Here is a 7,212-nt window from a genome sequence, read left to right as displayed (position 1 = left end):
CCCACAAACACCCAAATATGTGTCAATATCCAGTTTCAATCAATATCCCACTCACAAACTCAACTCCATATCCAGAGTTGACACGTATTTGTTCACACGTAAGACCCAGAGATAACAAGTTTCACTCGTTGACGGAACAACATCTCCGGTTTCACAATAATCGTGTACACCTGGCCATACAGACGAAAACACCAAAATACTCTTTTTTTTTTTTTTTTTTTTTTTAAACTCGTTAACTTCGCCTAAAGTTAACATCGCTCCTCCTTAACTTCGCCTGTCCATAACTTCGCCTGGCTGATAAGCGAACTTGTGAGGTAGGCGAAGTTGTGGATAACTTCGCTTAACCTTATATCTTCGCCTAAACCCTACGAACAGTGACGGCAACTTCGCCTGATGAACAATAACTTCGCCTGCGGCGCTGTTGGGCCAGAAACGCACAGAAACGTGCCAGAAACACCAAAACGCAGATCTCGAACCATAGCATAAGAGCCTAAGGCTCTGATACCACATGTAGGTCCCCCCAAGGCGTCGCTGATCGATACGATATCCGCACGAGGTCTAGGAGTGCGGAATCCTCCTAGACTCGTTTATTGGTGTAAAGATGAAGAACACAAACACGTACACGAACAAATACACGAACACACGAAACGAACACACGTTATATATTATAACTCAAACACGTGATGTAATATCACTGTTACAGACTCTCGTCCTCACGTTACAATGAACTCGAACAACTGACACGAACTTAAACAACGATTACAAACCAAGCCGTAACCTAGGACAATTTATACACGACAACTTCGCCTGGCATGTTCAGGCGAAGTTGTCCATAACTTCGCTTGACTAACAAGTTCGCCTGTTAAGCGAACTTGTCAGTAACTTCGCTTAAACATACAAAACATAATTAAACATTACAGACTCGATTACAGACACTAGACTATGAACTACTGACATTATGCACCAACAGACTCCCCCTTGGCAGTAGCTTCATATCTTGATCTTTAAGCACTTGTCTTGTAATCTTCAATCTTGTATCTTCACGCATGCACTCCTTCTCTAACACAAACTGACACAACTCTTTGATACTTCCTCGCTTCGTCCTTCCAAGCAGGAATATAAAAGATTTTCTTCTCATTAAGCATCTTCAGATCAGCTTGCGATAAGTTTACCAAATGCATCGGATCGTAAACTCTTAGGAGCTCTTGTTCATCCTCGTCTTCCATCACCGCCTCTGCTGTCTCACAATCCACATACCACCACTTTAGATCTTTAAGCACATCCTTGGGCATTAGCTTCATCGGTACTTCTTTAAGGCACCGGATCGGTTTATACTTCATGACCATCCAAGGTTTTCCATCAGCTCTCAAACCTCTATCCTTGTCTTCAACAAGTTTTCCCTTCTGCGGTTTTAACAGCTCAAACTTCTTCTCTTTTATACTCTCTCTCCATACAATTTTCTCAATGACTCTAGCCATATTATCGTCATTTCGATTGATTAACCCCAATCTGACTAAGTCTTTCACTTCACATTCCGGCAGTGTATTCAACGATCTTAACATTCTTTTAAAATACTGAATGCAGTCATACCGTTTAATCACAAAGAGCTTCAACTGCTCATCATAGATCCAGCAAATAATCCCTTTCTTCGCTTCAGCATAGCCTTTAATATTGTAACTCTTCTTAAACATTGTAGGGACCGCTGGTTTCTTTGTTTTGACGAACCACTGAGCATAGCCTTCCTTCCACCTAGGCTGCTCTTCCCATTCAGTCTCATCGATTACTGTCTCATTACCCATATCTGCTTTCTCCACATCTGGAATGTCATGCTCCACATTCTCTTCTACTATTTCACCTTCTTCCACATCTTCTTCAATCACAATCTGAGCTCCAATCTTCTCAATCTCCTCAATAGGCAGCACATCATCATCAAACATCACATCATCATCTAGCATATCATTATCTAATTCTTTCAAAGCATCAATCACATCATCTTCATCATCAACCAACACCACCTCATCACCACCAACTGCACCTGCAGACTCCCCCTGAGCTGTGGAAGTCCCAAGAGCTTGAGTAGTTCTTGGCAACTCACCACCTGCACGTTTCGATGCATTGGTATCATCGTCTCTATCATTTCTCTTCTTTGTCCTTAACTCGTCTCCTCTACAGCTTGTCTCCCCCTGAGATGCCAAGAACTCCTTCATAGCATCTATAATTCGCCCATGTTCAACCAGGAGGGACAACTGTAGTTGATTCTCTGCTACAAGGCGCTGAATAGCCTGGGTCTGGATAAGATTCACCCTTGATTGTTCAGCCATGACCCGCTCAAGTGCAGCTATTCTCTCCGAGTCTGAGAGGGTTGCATCGAAATCAAACCTCATGTTAGATGTGTCTTGAGTATACTCAGCAGGGATCTCGAATGTAACCGGGACATCAGAAGTAGTTGTGGACGTAACCGCAGGTGGTATCGTGACTGACAACCCTGCAGTTGCAACGACTGTCGACTCTACAAATTGTGCCACCACCTCTGAAGGAGTAAGCGTTGGAGGTGGTAAAGATACAATCTCCGGAGTCGTCATCTGTAGTGTGATGGATGGGATGCCGACAGCTGATGTAGCCACCACGGGAACTTCCGCGGCGCTTAAACTTGTAACCTGTACAGATGTAGGAACAATCGACATACCTGACAGTGCGGATGGAGCGAAACGTACAACTCTTGAAGTCTCTCCAGCTCCCATACCTGCACCTATCCTTTCCCGTCTTGAACGTCTAATCAACTTGTGAATATCCTCTTCTTCTTCTTCTGACTCAGTATTATCAACTGTCCTCTTTCTCTTCCCTAACGTCCTTTCTCGTGTCACCAACATCCTTCTCGCCTCATCCATAACATCATCAAGATCTGAGTCAGCCACCGTCGTAGCTGCTCTAGTAACATTCACTTCCCGAACCTGTGCAGCAGAGACCTGCACCTTGTCTTGCGGATCAAACCGGTCCATGTCGAAGAATCCTTGGCCGCCAAATGCAGCATCAAGGTCTACATCCTCCTCAGCCGACACAACAGGCACAGCAGGTACATCTCGAGGTGCTCCTACCTGTCGTGGTTGAGGGTCTCTGAACTCATCCCCACGAGCTGGCACATACCCCGTGTTTATTAAGTACCCAAAGAGTGGAGTATGCCTTGGACGCAGTTCAGGCTTGCTCCTCGCACTGGATGTGCGGCATTGAGCGAAGATACGTTTGCTCACACTTTCCACATATCGTATTGGACGTCGTTGAGGCAACGTGGGAGCAACATGATTCAAGATCATCTGAATGAATCTTGGATACATGATGAACCTTTCACGAGCCATCGCTCTCCTCTGTCTATCGATCTCATAAAAGACCATCTGACTGAAGCTATAACGTTTGTTATAAGTCAGAGCAGTCATTGCGGACTTCATGGTCGCACCCATCCCGTCAGTGCCCGCCTTCCTCCCTGACATGCAGACAATCATTACGTGCATGAGGAAGCGCCACTGATCGAGTAGGAAACCCTTCCTCCTCTGAGTATCACCTAATGGACCAGAATAGCCCATTAGGAGAAACGCTCCATCACGGAACAGAGCCACAAACTCTGTAGGGTCATCCCTAGTCTCCTCACCGAACCGTAAAGCCACCCGTATTTGTTCAGATGAGAACTGAACCTCTTGATTGTTGACGGTTGCTCGCATAACCGGGGGCTCAACGCGGCAATCGTATTCCACAGTCTGCCAGAAATCCTCGATATTGGGTAAGGATATCGGCAGAGTCGTTGTGAGAGCGTGGAATATCATCGAGCGAATGAGGAATGTGATTATCTCGCGGTAATCCTCAACACCACTCGCTTCCGGGTCTAAGGTGATAAACATATTGTGACCTGGGAAGAATTGCCTCTGATTATCTCCATCGTCACCTCCAGCACCTCCAGCACCTGCTACTGCAGCCATATCTGCAACAAACGAACCAAGTTAGATAAACGTTAAGGCGTACCACAAGTTCGCTTGTTACCATGTGCGAAGTTGTGATAAAATCTGTATAGGCGAAGTTAAAGTTGGGGCGAAGTTGGGAACAACTTCGCTTCATCTTTAAGTTCGTCTAATAATTAAAAAATTAAAAGGTCCAGGCGAAGTTAATGATAACTTCGCCTCACCACAACATCGCCTCAGGCGAAGTTGAGCCTCAGGCGAAGTTACGGATAACTTCGCCTAAACCTTAAGTTCGCCTGAATCTGAAACGGCGACAGTAAGGATTTCGAATGACGTGCAGTTGGCGATTTTAACGATTGTGGACTCCGTAAAACTCGATTTTATGATGGTCTAGACGTTCAGGTTGTTCACAACCACGTAAAAACAAGTTTGGAAAATGGTTTCCAAAATCCGACGGTCCGAGGTTTCGTAACGGTTCGACACGTCCTTTGATAAAACACCAATGACAAAGATTATTAGCTTTGACGACACTACGAACCTTGAATCGGTAACGGAAACTGAGAAAAAGAACAAAGATGAAATCGAAAGACAAGATCGCTTGTTTATCGGATAAGTTCGCTGGAATTTTCGGAATAAGTTCGCTGATAATGAAAATAATGAACGAATGACTTTAAGTATTCTTTATATAGGGGCGGTGTTATACAGGCGAAGTTACGGTTAACTTCGCCTAGGCGAAGTTATTCACAAGTTCGCCTGTTTAACAACTTCGCCTATATTTACAAAATCAAACCTTATAATTTGAACATTTTTCAATTAACTTTTAAAACTTCCCTTTAAGAATTAAATGACACGATCAAGTCCAAGTAACCAGATATAAAATCATAAAACTACCTAAGTACGAAAAACTTTTAAAAATTAAAGTACAAGGGATCAAATTTCAGTCTCGATAGGGACTACTACGTTTTAGAAAAGATCCGAACAGGAATCATACTAATTACGTGACTGTCACATAGATCTGTGTTTAGCTGTATTATGACATAAAGAAACAGGTTGTAAGCAGGTAAATAACTTAAGATGGTTTTCATCGTTTCTTGTGATACGAGTTAGGTTCAATTATGCCTCAAAATTTAAGTGGGCAACAACTCAGAGATTATGATGCCTCCTATCTATTCTCAAAGCATATTTGGCTTTCCCCAAGTCACCCCGAATTGACCTCGACCCATAGTGTCTGATTAAGTTTGTAAGTACTCTTCATCTGCTTCCTGTTCTCTTTCTCACTCCATGATTGAGAAGTCTTGACATTTTCAGCTCTAGAATGTTATCATAACTCATAATTAATTTAATTTTTTATTTTTTATTTTTTTTTTATGATAAACATTTACATAGACTTCAGAGTAGTAAACAACTGCAAGTCCCGAATCTGGATCACTGCAGTTTCTTGAAACGCTATCTTCACGGGAATCAGAACACTTACGGGCTCGTGTATGACTGGGTAATCGCTTTTCTGCCTATCATGCGGAAAGATATATATGAAGACATGCAAAACTCGTAAGGAGTTTCCACGTAAAATCAAGTAGATTTAGTTTGTATCACATCTACTTTTACGCACCATAAAAAGCTATCATGACATACAATAACTGTCCTAAAGCCTTTTAAGCCTAATAACTTCACTAGTTAAGCACACAGAATCAGTATATTTATCATTTTCCAAGGTTGGATCAATTTTCTGTTAAACATAGCAAACGAACTTCTTACGAAGTAGCAGACTTGAAAAATAATTTCATTTCCCTTAAAAAAACAAATTTTAACATTAATCGCCCCGACCAAAACAAAGTCTTCAGGTAAACGGCTATCCCGAAGATCCAATGGATCAGCTGGACCGACCACATACAAGTATGTGTCCTTCTAACTAAGTATGATCGACTAATTTTAAGCGAAAGAATGAAAACTCATCATAAACCGCCCCGGTCACTTTCAGTCCTTTGGTTAATGGCTATCCTCAAATTTTACAAGTAGAAAATGGGGACCATAACATATCCGAAGACAAGTCCTTCAAACTGAGGCAACCGACATATTTTTAAGCGATAGTGACGTTTTTGTTTTTTTTTTTTTTTTTTAAATATAATATGAAAAGCATGGTTACTCGGGATTGATCATCCCATTCAGCTCGATAAGGTTTTGAAATCTTGTTTTGTCAAACGCTTTAGTATAAAGATCAGCGAAATTATCAAGCGTATCCACCTTTTCAAGCACAATCAGTTTCTTCTCAGCACAATCCCGTATAAAATGATGACGTATGTCAATATGTTTAGTTTTACTGTGCTTCACGGGATTGTTAGTTACTGAGATAGCAGCTGTGTTATCAATGCAAATAGGAGTAAGTAAGAAATTCAGACCATAGTCTCGCAACTGTTGTTGAATCCAAAGAACCTGGGAGCAGCAGTTGGATGCTGCCATGTATTCTGCCTCACAGGTTGAAATTACGACTGAAGTCTGCTTCTTGCATTGCCACGACACCAATCTGCCACCAAGAAACTGACATCCTCCAGTTGTTGACTTCCGACTCTGATTGCACCCTCCATAATCAGAATCTGTGTAAGCGACTAGCTCCAAGTCTCCTCCTCTCGGGTACCACAACCCCAGCTTCGGTTTGCCCTTGAGATACCTCAGTATCCTCTTCACACCCTTCAGATGAGATTCTTTTGGGTTTGCCTGAACAAAGTCACAATCAAGAACCGTTATCCACTTCCACGTATCGATGACCTATTCGATCAGCTTCAAGGTGCTAACTACTTTTCCAAAATCGATCTTCGTTCCGGCTATCACCAACTTAAAGTTCAATCCAAAGATATTGCGAAACCGCTTTTCGAACAAGGTATGGACATTATGAGTTCACGGTCATGCCGTTTGGACTTACTAATGGGCCAGCCGCATTTATGGACATGATGAACCGTATCTGCGAACCTTACTTGGATAAATTCGTTATCGTCTTCATCGACGACATACTTATTTACTCTAAGTCTAAGGATGATCATGAATTCCACCTTCTAACCCTACTTGAAATCTTTAGAACCGAGAAATTGTACGCCAAGTTCTCGAAATGCGAATTCTAGTTGCACGAAGTGCAATTTCTTGGTCACGTCATCAATGTCAATGGTATTCAAGTAGACCCCGCTAATATTGAAGCCATCTCGAAGTGGGAGATCCCAAAGTCGCCAACCGAGATTCGAAGTTTCATAGGTTTGGCCGGCTACTATCGAAGGTT

This window comes from Bidens hawaiensis, unplaced genomic scaffold, assembly GCF_021521415.1.
Source record: "Bidens hawaiensis isolate Kalapana, Puna unplaced genomic scaffold, B.hawaiensis_p1.1 tig00042692_1, whole genome shotgun sequence".
NCBI classification, from domain to species: domain Eukaryota; kingdom Viridiplantae; phylum Streptophyta; class Magnoliopsida; order Asterales; family Asteraceae; genus Bidens; species Bidens hawaiensis.
Note: the sequence above shows the minus strand (reverse complement) of the source record.